The sequence below is a fragment of the Pelodiscus sinensis genome, chromosome 17, assembly GCF_052426305.1.
Source record: "Pelodiscus sinensis isolate ZL-2025 chromosome 17, ASM5242630v1, whole genome shotgun sequence".
Classification (NCBI taxonomy): Eukaryota; Metazoa; Chordata; order Testudines; family Trionychidae; genus Pelodiscus; species Pelodiscus sinensis.
Window position 1 is genome coordinate 16,596,120 of NC_143068.1, and position 23,693 is coordinate 16,619,812.

Consider the following 23,693-nt stretch of genomic DNA (forward strand, 5'->3'; position numbering starts at 1 on the left):
TTCAGTGTTCTAGTCACTAGGCCTTGATGCTTTCCATAATTCTTACTAAAACAAGTATGATGAGGGGCCTAAATTGGAGTCCAGCTCACAATGGTTTGCTCTATCATCTCTGTATGCCTTTCTAAGATGGACCCCTGAATGTTCTAAAACATTAATACCAGTTTTCACGTTAAGGCTACATTTACACTGCAGCACTATTTTGGGATACTGGAGTATCCTGAAATAGCTATCCTGAGTCTTCACAACAAGCCCGTTATTTTGGGCTCTCTATTCCGATGTCTCTGTAAACCTCTTTCTACGAGGAGTAAGGGATGTTTCGGAATAGCGCTTTATTTCAAAGGGTGTGTAGACTACAGGGTTTTGTCGACAAAAGTGGACTTTTGTCAACAAAACTAAACCTGCGTCTACACTACCACTGAGTTCTGTTGACATAACGTTGACAGAACTCAGCAGTTTTGTCGACGTTGGTAAACCTCATTTTATGAGGAATAATGCCTTTTGTCGACAGAGTTCTGTCGACAGAAGGCATTATTGCATCTAAACTGTCCTTTGCGTCTACACTGCCATGTCGACAAAGCAGCTTGCTTTGTCGACAGAACTGAATGTAGTCTAGACGCTCTTTGTCAACAGAAGCTTTGTCAACAGTATCTGTCAATAAAACTTCTGTCGACAAAAGCCTGTAGTCTAGATGTACCCAAAGTTTGGTGCTGTGTAGACAGCGCCAAATGACAAAATATGCTACTTACCAATGACTTGCCAGTGATTTGTCAGTAACTTTTACTTGCCAGTGAAATTCAGAAGTTTTACTGCAAAATGAAAACCACTGCCATGAGAGGCATACATCTCTTACCACCAATGTTTTTCATAGAATCACAGAATGGGAAGGAACCTTGAGAGGTCATCAAATCCTGATCCCTATACTTGTGGCAGCACCAAGCACCATCTAGACCAAGAGTGGGCAGTAATTTTGGATGGGGGCCATTCCAAGAATTTGGTAAGTGGTCAAGGGCTGCGCTCTTCCATGATATTAATAGAGGAGGTGCAGTGTCTGGGATGGAGATTGGGTGCAGAAGGGAGGTTGGGGTAAGGAATTTGGATGTAGGAGGGGGTGTGGGATTTGGGAGAGAGTTTGGGTGAAGGAGAGTGCTGAAGCCTGTGGCAGAAGACTGGGGTGCAGGAGGTGGTGCAAAATCTGGGAACGGGTTCTGGGAAGGATTGGAGTGCAGGAGAGGATTCTGACCTGGAGGAGTGTTGTGATTTAGGTTAAGGGTGAAGAGGGGGCAGAGGTTTGAGGTGTGACCAGGGGCAGGAGATTGGGGTTCAGGGTCTGGGAAGCATATGGGTGCAGGAGAGGATTATGACATGGAGGAGGGGTGCAGGAGGGAGTACAGGGTCTAGGAGGGGGTTGTGACCAGGGTAGGAGATTAGGATGCAAGGTCTTTTAGGGGGTTGTGACTTGGAACAGGGGTACAGGAAGGGGGTTGTGACGTGGGGTAGAGGATTGGGGTGCAGGGTCTGGGAAAGAGTATGGGTGCAAGAGTGAGGATGCAGGTGGTTGGTGTTACATGGGCTAGAGGTGCAGGAGGGGGAGCAGAGGGTCAGGAGGAGTGTGTGGCTGAGGTTCCAGAGACAGGCTCTGTCTGGAAGGCACTTACCTCTTCCTGCCTGTCCCACCCCCACACGCTGCTTAGAGCAGCTAGCTGTGGGGGTTATGTGCTTCTCTGAAGGCTGCGAGTCTGAGGAGAGGAGGGAGGAGTACTTCATGCACCTGGATACTAGCCAATGGGAACTGCGAGATTGCATTGCAGGTAGGGGTATTGCATGAGGCCTCTCTCCTTATCCCAAGGCTTGCAGCATCCAGAGAAGCTCATGGCCCTGGCAGCTGGCTACTCTGAGTGGCATGTTGGGGCAGGGAGCCTAGCTGAGGTTCCCACTGGGCTGTGAGCTGGATCTGGTGTTTTGACAGGCTGGATTCAGCCCATGGGCCATATTTTGCCTTCCCCTGATCTAGACCACCCCTGACAGCTATTTGTCTGTCTACCCTGCCCTTTCCGCAGTACTCTTTCTAAGACAGTAATTTCCCATTTTGTATGTGTGTTATGGATGTTTCTTCCTAAGTGGAGTAATTTGCATTTGTCCATACTGAATTTCATCCTATTTACTGCAGACCATTTCTCCAGTTTGTCCAGATCACTTTGAATTTTCATCCTATCCTCCGAAGCACTTGCAACCCTCCCCACCCTGCAACTTGGTATCATCTGCAAATGTTAAAAGCATACTCTCTGTGACATTATCTAAACAATTGATGAAGATATTGAATAGAACTGGTCCCTGAAGTGATCCATGCAGAACCCCATCTTTTATGCCCTTCCAGCATGACTGTGAACCACTGGTAACTATTTTCTGAGAACAGTTTTTCAACCAATGATGTACCTACCTAATAGGAGCTCCACCGGGGATGTATTTCCCTAATTTGTCAATGAGAAGGTCATGTGAGACTGTATCAGAGGTTTTACTAATACTACATATACCACTTCTCCTATATCCCCCCGATCCTATTTTGATTTGGAAACACTGAAACACCTTTATCAAAAACAAAAGATAATTATGTTAAAATGTTTCATTTCAGTAATGCTGATATATTTCATTTAGATGCGAAAATCTTATAATAGAGACAAAAGAAGGTGAGCTATTATCTCCTTTTGGAACTTCTATTGGTGGTAGGGGCAAGTTTTGAACTTTACAGAGCTCTTCTTCAACAAACCTTATAAATTGCCCGCCTCTCCAAACCACAGTGCTCTTACATATATATTTGAGGAACTTTATAAAAAGGCTGTGTCCTGCATCACTATCCCTACTCTTCTCCTGACATGGATCAAAATTTCAATATGTTCAGTGCGCCAATGTTTTTATCCTTACATAATTTGCTCACACATTACTTCATTCAAGAATTAATGAGCATCTTTCTGTCATAATCCAATACCCGTCCCTAGAGCCCTGCAAATCCATGGATATCTGCTTAATATCCACAGGTATCTGTATCCATGGATGTCAATGAGGATATCCACAGCTCATTGTGGATACAGATGTGGATGCTGATACAAATTTTATATCCATGCAGGACTCAACCCATCCCTCTCCAGAACACCTGAAAAAAGGATTAAATTTGGTTAGGAAAACCACCCAAAATTATCAGCATTGATTTTCAGGTTTCATATGTACAGGAAAGCTGGAAGATATATTAATCATCAGTCATCTCCACCCTCCCCCCCCCCCCCAAAAAAGCAGACATGGTTAAGAATGTTATAACGACTTGCAGAAAGACAAGGTGGATGAGGTAATATATTTTACTGGCAACTTCATTACCTCTCTCACCTTGTCTTTCTAATATCCTGGGACCAACCTGGCTACAACTATTCTACATAAAGACCTGCACATTATTGTAGTTTTTCCAGGTGTCACAGAAAGAATTTAAAATATATTCCTTATGACCTACACAAAATGCAGCCAGACTTTTTAAACATTGAAAGCTAGGTTCACCAAAAAAATCACATCATGCCACATAAACAGGCTAGTAAAATATAAAATATTGCTGACTGGATTTTTTTATATTTTTATCCTAATTATATTTGCTTGATGTGCTTAGTGAAACAGTGAAATAAAAAGAAAATATACATGTAAGTGAAAATAAATGAGCAACTAAGAGAGGGAGAAAGACAGCATTTTTACATGGATTTTAAAATAATTTTGGAACACAAAACAAAGTAATCAGTTACGAAAAAGTGTTAGATTTACACATATGCATAATACAAATGATAATTAGAATAATTATGAGTTGCAAGAAAATTATACCACCTCTATTATCTGGAAAGTTTCTGAAGTGCTTTATAAACTTGTAGGGATCACTCATGTATCATTGAATGCAGTCACTTTCGGCATGAAATGTGGAAGTAATTCCATTCCAGCAACATAACACAGCAGTTTCTTCAAAAAGGACAGTAAAAAACTATTGTGATGGCATTAGAGCTTATAGATTCATGGGGCCAGATTGCCTCCTCCCATGGATAAAACTAATTTTACAGGAGCTAAGGGAAAAGAAAACTCTATGAAGACCTCAAGAAGAGAAAATCAGTGCAATTTATGGTAGGACAAAGAATACTGAGAGAGGAGAAATGGAGAATTATATAAATCTCTTCATGTCATAGCAAGGCTGGGGAGAATCAGAAGGGTGAGGAGCAAAGAGAAAAGTGAAAAAATGAATCAGGATAAAAACCAAAGTAGCAGGAGAAGTTTTAGAGATTGGCAGAAAGAGACGATGGGAAGCCTGAAATAAGAGAAGTATTGAAATGAGTGGGAGGGACAATAAGTCATGAGTGTCCTATGTTTTATAGAATAAAACAGAGGACAGATTAGCAGAGAAAATGATGATGTGTGTTAGTGTATGTGCGCTTTAAACAGGTCACTTTAGGCTAAGGGCACAACTTTAAAAATGTCACTCTCCTTTCTTCTCTATGTTTTTCTTCCCCTCCCTTCCCAGATATTTAGCTTTTTGTTCTTTTTTCCTATTTTTGCCTTATTTTAAGAAAGAAAGAAAGAAAGAAAGAAAGAAAGAAAGAAAGAAAGAAAGAAAGAAAGAAAGAACTTAGGGGAGTCCACGTCTCAAAGATTCTAGTGCTTTCAAATTGCTTTTCAAGCCCACCTTTTATTCTAGCAACATGACTTTCTCCGGAAACCCTTGCAACATCTGTACTTTACTTCAGTACATGGTGCGGAGGGAATAAATACTGCCACCAGCACTGGCCAGACAACCAAGGCCCTGAGATGGTTTTGGTCACTGATTTTATGTAAATTGAAAAAAAAATCTGAATGATGCCCTAAGTCAATATTTATGAGGGGATGAAATTGGCAGGAGAGTTGAGCCTTTATTGCCATGTGAAAGAAAACTTCACATTTCATAAAGTAAGTATTGCCTGTCTCAATAAAAGGGGAGCTTGCAGAACATATGTTCAGATTTTCCTTCCTTTCCTGCTCATCTGATAGAGAAATTAAATACAAAATTCTATTTTCCTCCCTACTTCATAGCTCATGCAGTGTCATGTTGCAATCAATAATTTTTGAGTTCATTGAAAGTAGGTGTTTATTTAAATTGTGAAATCTGATATCTTCGTAATAAATATATTCAGCAATGTATTGCATGATAAACATTGGTAAAACAAATAAGCTAAACTTATCAGAAGGGAAATATATTTGCATTAATTTCTTGTTTACCCAAAGGCTTCAAAATATTTTAATAATAAATCTAAGAATAATATTACTTCAAGGCTGTGTCTACACTGGTATCCCTTCCGGAAAAGGGATGCTAATGTAGCACTTTGGAATAGGCAAATCCGCGGGGGATTTAAATATCCCTCGCGGTATTTGCATTAACATGGCTGCCGCTTTTTTCCGGCTTGGAGATAAGCTGGAGAAAAGCGCCAGTCTAGATGTGATTCTCCGGAAAATAAAGCCTTCAAGTAGGAATAAGATATCCTCCGGAAAAGGCTTTATTTTCCGGAGAATCACGTCTAGACTGGCGCTTTTCTCCGGCTTATCTCCAAGCCGGAAAAAAGCGGCAGCCATGTTAATGCAAATACCGCGGGGGATATTTAAATCCCCCGCGGATTTGCCTATTCCAAAGTGCTACATTAGCATCCCTTTTCTGGAAGGGATGCCAGTGTAGACACAGCCCAAATGTTTTTAACTTTCATGGTTATGCAGATAGAATTCAAACCTGAATGCATTATTTGGGCCAAAACTTCAATTGCTTTCAAGTAGACCCCAAACCCTTAAAACCAGATTGAGGATAATTGGCTGTAAATAAAAATCTATAGTCTACACTAGCACTCATTTTTAGACTTGGTAGCATAATTCAATAATTGTGCTTAGTAACTGTTTCACTGTACGGACATTGTGCAAGATCTTTAGCTGATGTAAATGAGCATAGTTCATGGGTGGTAGTTCAAAGTGGCCCACAGACCAGACATTGTTTGCCAGAGTTAGCCCCTGGCAAGCCACAAGATGCTTCATTTACCTGTGTACCCACAGGTATTGCTGCTAGCAACTCCGATTGGCTGTGGTTCACTGTTCTAGGCCAATGAAAGCTGCAGGAAGACTTGTGGGCTGGGACATCACTTTCTGCAGCTCCCATTGGTTGGGAACAGCAAACTGTAGCCAATGGGAGCTGTGAGCAGCCCTAGCTTGCAGATGCACAATTAAATTAAGCGTATGGCTGACTGCCAAGAGCTAACCCTGGGGAACTGAATCCAACCCGCAGGTAGCTTATTGCTCACCCTGGCATAGTGCCACTATGGTTGCCAACTTACTAATAACTGTGCCTCATCCGTTCACTGAGGGTACGTCTACACTACAGAGTTTTGTCGGAAAAACAGCCTTCAGATTATGAGCCCCCCTCCCTCTCCAGGTTATGAGCCTCCCTCCCCCTGCCCATCTTTTCTTAATGTTACATCAATACAGTCTTTGTTTTTTTTTTTCAAAAGCAAACAGGTGTGTTTATGGAGAGGTCAGGGAAAGGGCAAGCCAGAAGCCCCTGTTGGGGAGGCCATGAGGTGGGTTACTGGGGTCCTTGAGAGAACCACTCCCTCAGGGCCTCTCGGATGTGCACCCCCACCTGATGGGGCTGTTGAATAGCAGCTGTCCTTGACTGCTTGAACACTCACCCCTCACCACTGGCATCAGCCCTCCACCCCAGGAGGAAGGCATCCTCCTTCCTCTCCACAATGTTGTGGAGGACACAACATGCCACAACCACCTCGGGGATGTTGTGCTCCCCCACATCCAGGTGGATCAGCAGGTACTGGAAATGTGCCTTGAGGCGGCCGAAGGCACACTCGACCTGGATCCCAGGCCCGGTTCAGGTGGGCATTGAATTGGTCCCTGCTGGGGTCCAGGTGGCCGGTGTATGGCTTCATAAGCCATGGCAGGAGAGCGTAGGCTGCGTCCCCCATGATGCACAGTGGCATCTGCACATCCCCACTGCCAAAGTCCTGGCAGGGGAAAATGTGCCTGACTCCAGCTTGTGGTACAGGCTGGAGTTTCTGAACACTTGGGCATCGTGTGCCTTGCCTAACTACCTAAAAAAATGTCTGTGAAGTGTCAATGGTGGTCGACTAGGGCAGGGTTGGCCTTACCATGAGGCGAACTGAGACGGCCGCCTCAGGTGTCAAACTGGGGGGGGGGGGGGGGGCCACTAGGACTCAGAGTGTAGAAAATTGTGTCTGCAGCTGGTTCATATGTATTCTCTCTGCTCTAGATGCACAGAGATGGTGGAGTGCTGTGCTGGAGGAAGGAGGGCACAAAAGACATAACAGGCAGGCAGGAGAACAGGTGGTATGGGGGCATCATTTGAGCTCCTCACCTCAGGTGCCAATATGTTGTGGGCCAGCCCTGGGCCAGGGTCTGCAGCACCAATGAATAGTAGCCCTTCTGATTAATGTACTGGGCCGCTCAATGGTCCGATGCACAGATCAGGATATGGGTCCCATCTATGGCTCTGCAGCAGTTTGGGAACCCCAGGGCAGCAAATCCAGCCATGATTGAGTCCAGGTCTCCCAGATGGATGACCCTCCACAGCAGGATTGAGTTGATGGCCCTCACAACCTGCAGAAGGAGACAAACACACAAAACAGAGAATGAGAGAGGGAGTGCCTGAGCCCTTGGGAGGTGGCCAACCCCCCTTCTGTCCCCTCTCCCCACTCAAACACCTGAGGCCAACCCCCCGGCAGCAGGGCTGTGTGAGGGTGGGATGGCACAACACTCCAGGAATGGGGTTGCCCTCCCCACTCGCCCCCCCCAGCACCCAACCTCCCTTTCCCTAGGGTCCCCCTTTAAAGGACTCCCTCCCCTGCTGGGGCTACAGCCCAAGAGTGCCTTACCTCCATGAGGAGGGCCCCTCCGGTGGACTTCCCCATGCCGAACTGGTTGCCCACCAAATGATAGCTGTCAGGGGTGGCGAGCTTCCAGAGGGCGATTGTGACCCGCTTCTCCAGGGGGATGGCAGGTTGTAGGTGGGTGTCGCGTCTTCGGAGGGTGGGGGCGAGCCAGCTACATAGCTCCAAAAAGGTGGCCTTCCACATGCGGAAGTTTTGGAGCCACTGCTGGTCGTCCCACTCCTCCATGATCAGCCGATCCCACCAGTCCGAACTGGTGTCGAGCCTCCAAAAATGCCTCTCCACAGTGGGTTGCGATTGCCAGAATGTAGCTCCTGCACCAAGGGAGAGGGTCCCCAGAATGAGTTCAGGGTCTAGCTCATTCAGGACTAGGAAGGTAGCTTGCACAAAGTGCTGCCAAAACTGCACCATGGCTGTGGGGGCCATCGCTTGTCATGGAGTAGCTTTGGCTCCATGGCACAATGAACAAAGCTGAGGCATCCAAAAAAGAACAGGGCAAACACAGCAGGCACTGCAAGAGCTCTGCTGTTCCTCGAAGAGGTAGCAAGCACGCAGCAGAAGCAGAGAAACAGCTGTCTGGGGCAGGGCCCTTTAAGTGTGTGTCTCTGCAAGGCTCCGGCACCAGCACTGGGAAGCAATCGGTGACCTAAAGCCCTGCCTGCAGGGGCGGCCCGTGAGCCTAGGCGAGCTAGACGGCTGCCTAGGGCGCCACTGGCTCGGGCGCCCGATGATGACATCACAGCCATTGACATCCGTGCAGGCAGAGGCGCAGATTGCACCGCCCTGCCTAGGGCGCCAGCTGCTGCAGCCAGCCTCGGGCCACTCCTGCCTGCCTGAAGTGGTTCCAGGTGGCCTTTTATGCAACAGAATGTCCAGTCAGTCTGGATGCTCTCTTTCGAAAAAGCACATCACTTTCTTGATGTGCTTTTGAGTGTGGTTGCTTTCTTTTGGAAGAAGTGTTTTCAGAAGATCGCTTCTGAAAAAAGCTTCTTCCAAAAGAAGCCTGTAGCTTAGATGTAGCCTGAGATGTCGACCATGCCCCACCTTTTCCTGCGGCCCTGACCCTGCTCACACCTTCCCTCCCTCTTTCTATTGTTTGCTCTCCCCACCCTTGCTCATGTGGTTATTTTTAAAGAAATGCTGAAACAGGCATATTTGTTGTTTGGACAGATGTATTATGATAAATTCAGGTTTTATTTGTTACAGGACACCAGCAGCAAAATAGTCAAAAAGGATTTTTTTTTAAAAAAAAGCCATTTCACAAAGATTTTTATGATTCTTTCCTTCCCCTCATTCCCATTTTTCATAACCGGGTCCATGTTTTTTGTTCACTGACATTATAATTTTATGGGTGAAATTAGAACCACACTTTATCATAGTAGCAATGGGTCCATTAAAGGACCATTCCTAAAGCCCAAATACAAAACCATAGGGCACAGAAATGCACTTGTCCAGATACCTATATAATTAAATCTGTAGAAACTGATTTTCACACATACATGTTTTTAAACAACTAAACAGTCTAATTTAAGATCTAATTTTTCCTTCTCTGTATTTTAACTCTTCTGATTTTCTCCTAGCTGGAATATTGTAAATATTTATCATAAATATTTTGCAAAATTTGTACTTACGTTTCTGCATCATAAATAATTTCTAATTGAGAATATTACAGCTTTGGTAACAAAGAAAAAATATCTGTATGAATGAGCAATAGGAAAATTTTATTCCAAATGTAATTTTAGTTGAAATATTCTTAAAATTATAATTTGAAAAATGTAATTAATCAACATTCTAAAAGTGTCACTTGAAAAGCTTGGAATTTCTTTCAATTGGTTAGATGCTTTTGCTGTACTCAGAAAAGGATTCATTCCAAAGTTTTCATATGAATAGCTTTTAAATTAGCATATTAATTCAGTTAGCTGTTTGCACTTGTTATTCTTCCAAATATAATTAATTTGCAAGAACAGAAAGCTATCCTGAGAGTATTCCAAACTGATTTGGTCTAAAACCTTAATTAACCTTAATAGTTGGCTACTACAATACAATAAGTATTGCTGCCCAGACATCACATCAATGAAGATATTTATTGAATAGTGTATTTAGAACATTTCATGTGCCATGTACAGAAGCATATTCATTCACATGTACAGCAGAACCTAAGTTTCACTTTGCCAAATTAAGCTGTACACAAAAAATTACCACTCTTTGAAATCCAACAACAGTTTAGAAGTAGCATATAGAAAGCTGCTCTTCATTTCACAGTTTGAGAAACAGTTTCCTTACCTCATTGTTTCAATACATATCTTTCACTTTTTAGATGCAAGTTTACCACTCTCCCATAGGGCTGTGATTAATCTCTCTGGGTATGTCTACACTACAGTGCTAATTCGAACTAACTTAGTTCGAATTAGTTAATTCGAACTAAGCTAATTCGAACTAACGGATCCAGACTAAAAAACTAGTTCGAATTAGCATTTTGCTAATTCGAACTAGCATGTCCACATTAAGTGGACCCTGAACTGGGGTTAAGGATGGCCAGAAGCAGTGCCGGCAGGGCATCAGATGAGGACTTAGAGCGTGGAGCCGACCCCCACCCCGGACAGACAGGGACCCGACCCCCACCCCGGACAGACAGTTCTCAGGGGTGCCCCGCTTGCAAAGCAGTCCTGTCTTGGAGTGCCCTGAGTGCCCACACTGGGCACATCACAGCACTCGGCCATCAGACAGGCTGCACTTGCTGCAGGCTGCCATCTGGGGAGAGGAGGCAATCGGGGGGCTGCAGGAGACCTTCCACCCCCAGAAGCCCGCAGAGCCAGCCCAGTCCTCCCCATTGGGGGCTCGTACCCCATTCCTCCCTCACCTCCTTCCACTTACCCTTCCCTAGCCCCCCTTCCTGATGTACAAAATAAAGAAAACGTGTGGTCAAAAATAGAATCTCTCTTTATTGAACAAAACTCGGGGAGACTGGGAAAAGGAGGTGGGAGAGGGGAAGAGAGAGGGTGGGAGAGGGGAGGGCAACTAAAATGATCAGAAGTTTGGAACAGGTCCCATATGAAGAGAGGCTAAAGAGACTGGGACTTCTCAGCTTAGAAAAGAGGAGACTGAGAGGGGATAGGATAGAGGTCTATAAAAGCATGAGTGGTGTGGAGAGGGTGCATACAGAAAAGTTCTTCATTAGTTCCCATAATAGAAGGACTAGAGGACACCAAAGGAAAGGAATGGGTAGCAGGCTTCAAACTAGTAACAGAAAGTTGTTCTTCACAAAGCAAAGAGTTAACCTGTGGAACTCCTTGCTGCAGGAGGCTGTGAAGGCTACAACTAGAACAGAGTTTAAAGAGAAGTGAGATCAATTCATGGAGGTTGGGTCCACGGAGTGGTATTAGCCAGGGGGTAGGAGTGATGTCCCTTCCCCAAAGTTTGTGGCAGGCTGAAGAGGGATGGCACGAGACAAATGGCTTGGTCACTGTCTTCGGTCCATCCCCTCCAGGATCTCTAGGGTTGGCCGCTGTCGGCAGACAGGCTGCTGGGCTAGATGGACCTTTGGTCTGACCCAGTACGGCCATTGTAAGCTCAGGGCTCAGGGTCGGGGGTCTCAGTGGACCCCCTTGATTTTCATGCACACCTGGTCCTGGGTGGCCAGGCTGGCAGCTCTCCTGCCCTAGACGGCCACTTTCCTGTGCTTAGTGCGGAGGTCGTGGACGAGGTCCACGATGTCTGCACTAGACCAGGCGGGTGCCTGCCTCTTGCGGTCCTGGGCAAGCTCCCGGGAGCCACCAGCCTGGTCCCGGGAAGAGGGGGAGGGCTGGGGGGCATCGGGTGGCTGGCTTGAGCCATGCCAGGTGCAGGGTCTGCTAGCTGGGTGCTGGCAGGCTTGCACCTGGCACGGGAACCGTAGCCAGCCCGTGCCCCTTTAAGGGGTCCGGGGCCGGGAGGGGGGCAATAGAGTTTCCCTGGTGTTGGCCAGAGTGGCCACCAGGGAAAGCTGGGGAGGGCTAGCCTCTCACTAGTTCGAATTAAGGGGATACACACCCCTTAATTTGAACTAGTAAGTTCAAACTAGGCTTAGTCCTCGTGGAATGAGGTTTACCTAGTTCGAACTAAGCGCTCCGCTAGTTCGAATTAAGTTCAAACTAGCGGAGCGCTAGTGTAGCGCCTATCAAAGTTAATTCGAACTAACGTCCGTTAGTTCGAATTAACTTTGTAGTATAGACATACACTCTCTCTCTCTCTCTCTCTCTCTCTCTCTCTCTCTCTTTTTAACAGCAGATGTGACATAGTTATGTCTCAATACTGGAGAACTTTGCAGTTTTGAAACACCTTCTATCTAGGGATCTCTTCACAAGTGGGAGTGAGATTATCAGCTCTATTTGAAAATTGAAGAAACTGAGATACAGATTTGCCTAAAATCACAATGAAAGTTAGACCCAGATCTTCTTGCTCTGCTCTAATCATTAGCCATGCTGTCTTCTGCATGTAGTATATGATAGTCATCATAAAAAGACAGCTTTGCAATATATGTATATTGATCTATATTTTATGACATCATCCAGTGTTTGAACACATATATTCCTGTAATGGCATTCCGGGGAGTTCATCTCCAGATTCTACGTTCATCAGTTTCAGTCTGACTTAATGAAATACGTCTGTACTTCGTTGGAACATTAAAAGGACTCAAATAACATTTTCAGTCTGATGGCATAATTGAAAATTGTAATAAACCCCCCAAAGGCCAGTTATGCCAACACTGTAGTGCATAAAGAAAGTATCTACATTCCCAAGACAGATGAGATATAGAATTTTAACAGCACATTTTCTGTTTGCCTACCTATAGTTTCTTTGTGTTCTTTGGTATCATATCCACATTTAGGGCTAGATTGTAAATACAGTGGTATATATAATGAAAATCAGATATGTGCACTGTCCCAGGAGCAGACCAGAAAGGAAATTATGACTCTTGGTTTGTGAACTGGACCAGTATGCTTTTCCATTGTTGTTAGGTTCAGGGACAACAAAGATGGTTGGATTCCTCTAAAAAAGTTACATGCACTGGAAAAAGACTCTGTGTGTGTGGAACCCTATAAAACCATACTTTCTATCTCTGAATTTTTGTACTTGAGCTTTGCTACGAACACTAGAACATAAGTATTGCCATGTGGTCCAATGTCCTGTCTCCAATGCTGGCTAGTACTAGAAGTTTCAGAGTAAAGGGTTAGAGTATAAGAGCTCTGCAATAGGCAGACATGGGATCATCTGCCAGCACATTAATTCTCATCCTAATCTCTAATAGTAAATCCTAAAGCACAAAGTTGAATGAGATGAGTTTCCTCTACCTTTCTTGGGAGAGAGGAGTTTATGTATTAACTGCCCGGGGCAGCAAGGCAATAGGACTCTGAAACAACTTGCATTGGTCCAGGCGATGGAGGAATCAGGGAAACAATATATAGCTTTTGTTCCTAGAGTTTGCCGCTGGCCACTGGGGGCTTAATAGTCTTTTGTTCTCCTTTCCCCCTCCCCCATTACACTCTCTGCCAACTGCTGTCCTAGAACAGTGAGCAATAAAGGAGGAACAGTGAGAGAGAGAGACAGGAGGGTTAGAGCCTGCAGCAAACGAGAAGGAATCTGTTGCATTGGACCCATGGAAGATAATTCTTTGAAGTAAAGGGTAAAGTCAGATATACTCTACGGTGTTAGGTCAACATAAGATGTGTGGAAGTATCTTCACTTAAATTTGGTACCACTATCAGAAATACCTCTCTCCTCTGATTTAGTAAGATCACCTTCTCAAGAAATGTAGAGTCACAATCAATGTAATTAGGTTGATGTGGTGTCAGTGTAGACACTGCATTACTTCTGTAGATTATTATTAAATGCTCCCCGTGATGATGCACACTGCCAGCACAAGAAGCCAACTGTGCACGCACATAAGTGATTTTATAATTGTGATGGCTGTAAGCCAGCATAAATTAGGCTGACATAATTTTGTAGTATGAGTGGGTAGAGGGCTGGAAATGAAGTCCACATGAGGAAAAGAAGAAGTTGCTACATGGAGGGAACTAAAGGTGTGATTACACTGCCCATGCTACAGTGCTGCCACTGCAGTGCTACCACCATAGCACTGTGATGTGAACAAGGTAGTCACACTATATGACTTCAGGAGAGCTCTCCTAGTGATATAAAAGACCACCCCGACTGAGGGGTAGTGGTGCTGCCAGAGATAAAGTGCAGTCAATACTGGTACTTTTCAGCACTAAAACTTTTATCGCTTAAGGGGTGTTTTTCACATCCCAGAACAACTAAAGCTTTAGTGCTCAAAGTGGCAATCCACATACAGCTCTGCCTCTGTACCAAGACTGGAAATCACATTCTTAAATTCACTGATATATGGATAGATATAACCAAGTTTTACTTATTTACTTCCTATGCAATGCCATTGACATCAGTGCATGGGATCTGAGGTGAGAACTGGCCCCCAGAATATTCAAATAAAGTAAAGTAGATGTCCCATCATTTCACTTACACCCATCGGAGATAATTTTTTTGCCCCAATTTAAAAAATAGCTTGAGTATGTTTAAGAAAAAACAGATCATAGAGAATCTGAGCTGTAAATTTATCTGATATTTAATCACAGGGAAGCAATGGAACAGATATGCACCACCTACTAGCTGATTGAACCTTCTCTGATAAAACTCGTCTGGGCTGTAGATACCATTCAGAATCCATTCTTCTGGATTTTCTCATGGGCAGCTACATGGAGGAGACTTTATTAGAATTGAATCGTCCATGCCATAAAGGCTATTGCACTGGTACACAAGAAAATATTCTGAATGGCCATTGAAGCTTTACCTATTTATTTTAATCCTTGAATATTAAAATTGCACAAATCTTCAAATTATATTGGATTTGGATCAGGAAAATCTGTGGGAAATCCTCCCTAGGAGTCCTACTATATGCACAGACACAAAGATGGCTGCCCAACTTGTATAAAATAAAATGTAGGATGGCACAGTGCTTGCTGTAGAAAAAACTGAACTATGGGGCTTTGTGCCAGGCAACGACAAATTTAATCAATGGGGTGGGTCTACAGGGAATGCAGAAACCACTCCTCTTAAAACCGCTTCAGCAAAAAATCACTCATGCAGGCAACAATTTCTGCATAAGTACTATACTTTTTTTTCTTATCGTATATTTGCTTTGGTATATGGTACTGTTTCACTCAAGCAAACATATTTCCACACTTTTTGGTTATGAATCGTTATGGGATAGAAATTAGAAGAGCAATGTGTAATAGTAATGGCTATTTGAAATGATAAATGGGCAGCATAGAAATGAGATGATACAGCTTCATACATTTTAAATAATTAAGATGTTAAAACCTTAATGAAAAAGTAAAAGAGCTACCCTAGCACAAGGGCTTTTAGATGGGAAGATTGTTTTTTTTTCTTCTTCAATATAAAATCTTTATTTGTTTTTTCTTTTACAAGAGTGAATAAGAAGAGGCCTATGGCACATATTAAGAAAAAATTTCAAAAGATCCCTACATATAAATACAATAAGGGGAGGAAAAAAACTACATTCTAGAAGTGTGTGCATAGAACTGGGAAACAACCACTCATGAATTTTACTGCTGCCTCGGATACTAACCTCTATTCGGATACTAACCTCTTTCTATTCAAACCTCTTCATCTATACAATGGATATATTAATACTTTTGTTAATCTCAGAGGGCTGTTCTGAACTTTAAATATTGAATATTTGCAAAATACATTGAAGAAGTGTGCTGTTACTATCATCAATACTACTGAACCAAAAAAAAAAAAACCCCCACAAAAAACCCAACCAACCATTCAGCCAGACAATAAACTGTTGGTCCAGGAAGCAAGATCTAATTTCATAGATAGAAAAAAAATTATTAACGTGATCCACTTTTCTCACAAGTAGCATTTACGTATTGAAGAAACTCGGAGCAACTATTATTAAATAAAATAAGTGTCACTAAAGAAAAAAGAAGCTGCTATCTTACCACTATGCCATGAATTGAAATTGCAATTTCCAGGTACACCAAATGGACAATTGTTTCAACTTTGTACAAAGTTGAATCTTATCCTGCACCAGACATAAATTCAGTTATGGAAAATTTTGTTTAATAATGGATCTACAGAAGAACTACACCACATGAGCCTATGAACTCCTTGCTTTCGGAGAAGCTCTTGCTGCTTAGCTGACTCTTGAAGTGTGAAAAGAGTTCACTGAGAGGCAACAGGATTAGCCTTCCCTTCCCCCGCTTTTCTGAGGGGAAATAAAAGGGTTTGCCCATGAGAAGCTCTGTTCAGAACACTTGAGATTTGAAACACAAAACAAACATAGGCGTGTGCATGCATGTACAAAGTTCACAAAGCTACCATCTTGGCAGTTTAGGGATCAGAAACTTCAAACTTGCTATGTACAACTATATATATTTCAAAGTCTCAGGCTATGTCTACACTCAGGGGCGGCCTGAAGTGAGCTGCCAGCAGCTGACACCCCAGGCGGAATGCTCATTCGGCGCCCTCCCACCACAGGCGGAATGTGCGATCGGCACCCCCGCCTCCACAGCCCTCAATGGCATGACTTCATCATTGGGCGCCATGTTTAATGCGGCACCCTAGGAGACGGCTGAGTCCGCCTATACGCATGGGCCGCTCCTGTCTACACTACAATGATCTATCAGAAAAAGGTATGCAAATTGCACATCGCAATTTGCGTAGCTTTTTCTGCTAGTTTTTTCGGAAGTGGCTTTTCCGAAATTTGGTCCGTCTACACTGGGACTAACAAATAAATAGGATCATGAGTTTTCGTGAGTGAAACCCCTTCTGAAGTGGGTTTTACCCACAAAAGCTCATGATCCTATATATTTTTAGAAGCTTCAGGGGGTAGCCAAGTTAGTCTGTTACAGAAAAAAACAACAAATGTTCTAATAGCACTTTATAGACTAACAAAACATGTAGATGGTATCATGAGCTTTCATGAGCACAGCCCACTTCTCCGGTCATCTGAAGAAGTGGGCTGTGCCCACAAAAGCTCATGATACCATCTACATGTTTTCTTAGTCTATAAAGTGCTACCAGACAATTTGTTGTTTTTTTCTATATATTTTTGTTAGTCTCTCAGGTATCACAGGACTACTCGTTGTTTATATATATCACATACTTTTAGGGGTAGATTCCACTGCCATTTAAATGAGCAGAAAGATTCCCCATGACTTCGATGAGAGTTGGATTGGGGCCTGAGATCTTTCCAATGTTTAGTTTCTTGTGAAAAACCGTGTGAGTAGTCATCATGACACCTCCACCCTTTCACCCCTGACACCACTGCCAGTTCCAGGTCATGCAAATTAACTTTTCACATAAACACACTTTTTCTTATTACAAATGTCAAAGCCTCCTTCCTGGAAGGTTAAAGTCTGTCTAATGACAGAATCCCTTAGCGTGTTAATTAAACAGGACAATAATAATCCACCAGTGATTTATAGTTAGATGGATTACTAACCCATAGAGGCTGGTCTGATAGGCATTTATTGCCTACTTAACCATTTAAGTATAACAAAAAAAATCATTGTGGTACAAAAGGTGATGAATGTTTCTGCTAAAACAGTCCATTAAGATGATTCATTAACATTACAAAGAGGTCTGAGGCCTGTGTGCCACTTGGTGCCTGTAAAAGTCTGGGAAAGTGAGAGGCATTACCATAGGAAATGTTTTATGCTGATATAACCTAACACCCACTTTCCGTAGATAACACGCTTTTTCATTTTACATAACAAGGTCTATGGACACTTTGTACTTTTCATTTCTTCAACTGGAGAGCTTATCTTATACAGTGACACACAGGAGGAAAGGGGTAATAAAATTTAAAATGCTTAGGAATCCCTTCAAACCTTGCAGACTACTCTTTGAACTGGTGTCATCAGAATGTCAAATTGCTAGTTTCAACACTGAGGAATGAGAATGAGAGTCATGAATTATGGCTAAGAAGGCCTCAACTTTATTAAACACACATAAAATAAAGACTTTTCAGGTCAAATAACAGAACAGAGTGTGGGAGCATAACAGTGAGGAAGAATACCATCTATTCAGCTGAACTGATCGTGGGAGTTTAAGGATATTAGAATTTAAGCTGAAATTTGCCCAGGATTCCAGAACAAACATATCTATACTTAAAAAGCATGGGGGGTGTTAATGGCCATGAGTTGTCAGAATCTTGGTTTTATATTACATCTAAAATACAGGACCACAATCGCACAACACCTCCTAACATTATTAGTTCAAGTGTGGTGTGATAAGTGAAAACATCACAGATCACTGTAAATGGAATGGAACTCGGTATCACATTCAGCATCAAAGATGGTTGTATAAGTTTTGTCTGCCAGGTTAGATGGGCTCAAACCACATGCAGGACCATCTTCAGCAGTTCAGAAATCAGAACTGCTATCTTCTTCTAGGCATTGACCCTGCACAATATTTTTTGTTACATTTGATGCTGAACTTAATTGCTTTCCTCCACAGCAGCGGTACAACCATTTTCAAAACTAGTAGAGAAGAGGTTGGCAGACACAGACACTGAATTAGCAATATTTTCCATCGAAGGCTCCCATTCAAACACTGATCTGATAATCTCTGTTCCTGCTCAGATTGTGACCTGCTGGCTTGTCTTCACTGCAGTAAAGATTGACTCTGCAGCGGTTGATCTTCCAGCATTTGATTTAGCAGGTCTAGTATAGATCCACTAAATTGAATGCTAATGGCGTCCCTATTGAGTGTGGTACTACTTGCAGTCATGAGGAGTAAGAGAAATCGACGGGCGCATTTCTCCTATTGACCTTCCACTATGGGGCCGGTGCCAAAACTTGATTTAAGGAATGTCAACTCCAGCTACGTTATTTACGTTATTTATGTAGTTGGAGCTGTATACCTTAAGCCAGCCTTCCAACTTTAGTACAGACCTGCCCTCAACTTACCTCTCCAGGAATGCTTGAGGTAAGTGTCACCAGATTTGTACATCATACTTTTGTCCTTAGCATGTTCAAGCCCAAGTTTGCTGACTTTTGGGGAATGCTGGAAGGCACAATCATTATTTGAGTATTTTCAGAAGATAGAGACAATGGCCACGTCTACATTGGCATGATCTTGCACAAATACTCTTTAACGCAAGAGTTCCTGCATTAAAGTATTTGTGCGAGAGAGCGTCTACACTGGCATGTGCCTTTGCGCAAGAGATGTGCTTTTGCGCAAGAGCATCCGTGCCAGTGTAGATGCTTTCTTGCGCAAGAAAGCTCCGATGGCCATTTTAACCATTGGGCTTTCTCGTGCAAGAAATTCATGTTGCCTGTCTACACTGGCCTCTTGAGCAAGAACAGTTGCGCAAGAGGGCTTATTCCTGAGCGGGAGCATCATAGTTCTTGCACAAGACACACTGATTTTACACATTAGAATGTCAATGTTCTTGCGCAAGAACTCCCCACCACTGTAGACAGGCAGCATGTTTTTGCGCAAAAGCGGCCGCTTTGGCGCAAGATCACGCCAATGTAGACACAGCCTAAGGATATGTCTAGACTGCATCCCTCTGTCAGCATAGGGATGCAGATTAGGCAGGCTGACATTGCAAATGAGGCAAGGATTTAAATATCCCGTGCCTAATTTGCATGAAAATGGCCACCGCATTTGCCGACTCAGCACAAACCTGCAAGGAGGTTATAGGATCTGTTGAAAAAGGCTTTCTTTCTTGACAGATTCCCTTCTAAACTGCCGCTTTTTGCCAACGAAGTGCTGAGTCGGCAAAACGCGGTGGCCATTTTTATGCAAATTAGGTGCAGGATATTTAAATCCCTGCCTCATTTGCAATGTCAACCTGCCTAATCTGCATCCCTCTGCCGAAAGAGGGATGCAGTCTAGACAGACACTAAGTGGGAGAAGTTCTGCTCTAAGAGGCAGTTTTGATTTCAAGAGTCTGTACTGCCCTATACCAATATGTGTGTATTTTGCTATTATTGTTAATAGGCACAGAGATTGCAATAGATTACTACATCAGTCAGAATAAAAAATACTTAAAATGTGATGAAATGACAGCTTAAGCCAGTACAAAAGACTGTTTCCATTATCCTCTGTTACACTGTAGTGTTTCTGTTTAAGAACTCCCTAGCTTAAGGGATTAAAATTAATACGTCTTGCATCACACAAAATATGTTATAATGCAAATTTCTACAAATTAGTCTTTACTTTTGCGTCATAATGAGTTCACAAGAAAATCCGAAAAAATGACATTTAGAAAGTATTTGATAAAAAAAAAACCTCTCAAACCCAAACAGAGTTATCAATATTATATTTTCACTAGAAGACTTATCCAGTGTTGCCCAGGTCCTTCAGAGCAGGGGGCTGGTCATGTGGGGTGCGGGAATCTGGGCAGGGCCTTTGAGGCTCAGGGTAGGAGACTGGGAGTGTGGGGAGTGCAAGAGTCAGGGGAGCAGGGTTGAGAAGGGGCTCAGGACAAGGTGCTGGGGATGTGGGGTGTGTGTGTGAGAGTGAGAGTGGGGGCTGAGGAGAGGCTCAGGGAAGGATGTGGGGGTGTAGGAATCAGGGCAGGGGATTCCAGGCACTTTCCATTTTCCTGGCACAACCAATCCTTGACCTTGCTTTAAGTTAAGAGAAGAGGAAGGTCAGGCCTATACACTGGGGAATGTGTGAAGGGTGTGAAAGCACCCCCCATGTTCCCCTAAGAAAGAATACTCTGGCCAGCCAGGGGAAGGCAGGAGTGATTCGCTACCTGAGCCTCCCTCCCCCATCCTCTGAGCAGCCGGGGGAAGGCTAGGGATGATTTCCCCACTTACTTGGGGGGTGCATTCACACCCTTGTGGTCCACATTTACAAAAAAAGCACACAAATTCCTGTGTATGGGCCTGAAGCTGTATACCAAATGTGGTGGTCCTAGCTCTTACCGTTTAGGAGCTCTTGAACAAGCAGACTCACAGGTGGATGGACGGTCAGACAGACAAACAATATGTACATTTCTGAACTATATAGATAGATGTGGCCTCTAAACATGAGAACAACTGACAACTAATCAAATAATTCAATAAAATATGATTTAACTGACATTGAATACCATTACAAAAGTATCTGTTCATTTTATTCTGGACAAATTAATTCCAATATGTTGCTGTAGGTAGGTTCAGAGAATAAGCTGTTTTAGCAATTTATCTGTCTGGAAGTCCCAAGTAGAGTCTCTTTGAAGTTGTAGCCAGAAAATTGTAGACAGTTGTTGTTAATCATTTATCAGAAAATGTCACTGCAAACAATACACTTTGAATTCAGACTTTTTGTGAAACTGAGACAACATATGACATAATTTAAGAGTAAACAGTAGTTTTAATGCAATAAGCAATTAGCATATTTCATCCTGAAATCCATGTCCCTCCAGAGCCATTTAGACTGCCTACACACTCACACAAACTATGTGTAATACATGAAATTAATGGAACACAGAATTATATTACATATCTAGAAATGCCTCACAATAGGCCCAATCAATTCATTGATGTTCTATTTCAAAATTATCCCTTACGTGGCAGTATTACAATATTTTTCAGTCATGGTCCCAAAAATACAGCTTACAATAGTTAGGTGCAAATAGGACTCTGTAACCAATTAGCTTTCCTAATTTCCAGACTATGCCCCTATAACGTTCCAAAATACAGCAACTAATAATCAGTCAGTCCTATATTGACCACTTTCAACTCCTGTAGTGGCTTTCCCTCACTCACCATATCAAGTTCAATTTCTTGATTTTGTCTTCAAGGCTCTACACTACTCAACCTAGCCTACATATCAAAGCTAATTTCATACTATGCCTCCATTTATCCCCTTAGCTTTGGTAACAACACTGGATTTACAGTCAACTTTATGTCCTTTTACCACTAGTTTCTTTGTCTTCTTCCACATTGTCTTCTCCAATGTGGGGAAAATACCATCAAATCCAGCAACCAGGCCTTCATCCTACCCTCATTCAAATTCTCTTAAAGATTCATCTCTCCCACAGAACACACACACACATAAACCCTCCATTCTACTATTAGATAAGGGGAGCTATGACCACCGAATCTATGACTACTCTACCATTGCACAGTGACCCAATTCTGTGAGCTTCTAAGGACTTCCTACCTCAGCTCTCACTAACCACAGAGGGAACTGAAGGTGTTCAACATCTTGTGGGAGGAATTAGCTGTTGAAATTATTTAGTTCCTGTCTCAGAAATGTATATATTTAATGGCCATTCTTGTTTCCCCTCTAATGGTCTCTTACTAGCTGTTTCCAGGAACACTTAACCTATGTAAAAACCCATGTTTTATTTATATACGTTAGCAGTTACCCTACTAAATCAGATGACAGAGTACACAAAAACTCCAGACTCTTTCAGAAAAGCTTGGCAGCTTTACTGGCAAGTGCAATCAGTGTCAGTTCAAAATCATCCAAATTATGGGCTTGTACTGTCTGACCTATCATCGCTTCCTAATTACATACAACCCAAGAAGCTCTGTAAATAGGTTTTTGTTTCAATGGAAGATCTTCTGTTCTATTGTTCAGATGTATGCAGCACATCGAAATAGAGAAGAAACCAATCATAAAGTGATTTCTAACCTCCATAACCCTCCTTTGTGTGTGAAAGCACACTGTTTATTAAATTGATTGCCATGTGGAATATCCTACAAGAATATGTCTTTGGCATTTAGTGACTACAGTTCATCATCAGATCTTGAATTTCTTCATAATCTAAACAGCAAAAACCAGGGAGCTCTGTTGTAAATTTTCCCCCAGCTGCTCAGACTGTGAACATTATGACCCAAATGACATTTTTATTCCAAAAGGAAAAGTGAAGATTTTTCTGAATCTCCAATATATTTGCTCTCTTGGTACCTACTATTTGTATTATCACGACAGGTTGGCAACATACACTTCTTTCACTGCTTATTTAGGATTTATTCAGAATTTATTTTATAGTCCTTTAGTTTAAACTAGATAAACAAACACTGACATCCCAAATATTTAGAACTCTACAGTATCCTGTTTTGGAAATTCATGCTTTTAAATGTTTCTGGGGGTGATTAACCAATAAACAAAAACAACAGATTATTTCCTGTGGCGAAACCCCCAAAGCAGAGTGAAATGCACTAACTCTCTGTGAGTTTCAGACCCATGTTCTGCTCTGCTTGTCCTATTGAAAGGGGTCTCAATGAGGTGCCTTGTTGAAACCTCTGCTGGTGCCACTGTTTATAGAGGGAATCATTAGGAACAGTTTAGTCAGAACAAAAGGGGGTTTGTTTCCATTGTCCTCCTTGCAGTTTGACATCTTAACAGAAAAAATATCTTAATCGTCTAACAATATATATTTTTCCTGTGGAGTTCAGACAATTGTAAAAGATTCTGGATGACTGTGGAAAAGAGCATGCTGAATACCATTTAGGTTTCACAAATGTTTCCTACTAAAAATCTGCAAGAAAATCCTCCCCAGTAACTATAGCTTTGATCTCAAGACTGTATGTGATTACTTTGTAAGTATTTGTGACTGCAGCATCCTCTAAAAAGGTGTTTAAAATATTACTCGAATAATGAGTCTGCTTCTGTATTTTGATAAGCTGATAGCTTAGGTTAGATCCTCAGCTAGTATAAATCAACGTAATTCTGTTGACTTGAATGGAAATATGACAATTTACTTTAGGG

General features: G+C 42.7%; 1 protein-coding gene and 1 long non-coding RNA gene across 2 annotated transcripts in view; one reads left to right on the forward strand and one right to left on the reverse strand.

Annotated features, from left to right (window-relative positions):
* The window catches only part of SPO11 (SPO11 initiator of meiotic double strand breaks), a 70,937-nt gene that overhangs the window by 37,913 nt on the left and 9,331 nt on the right, over positions 1–23,693 (reverse strand). The window lies entirely within an intron of this gene.
* Positions 660–2,392, forward strand: LOC112546170 (uncharacterized). The gene is made up of 2 exons (XR_012896508.2): positions 660–994; positions 2,181–2,392. It is a non-coding gene; the product is annotated as an uncharacterized LOC112546170 (long non-coding RNA).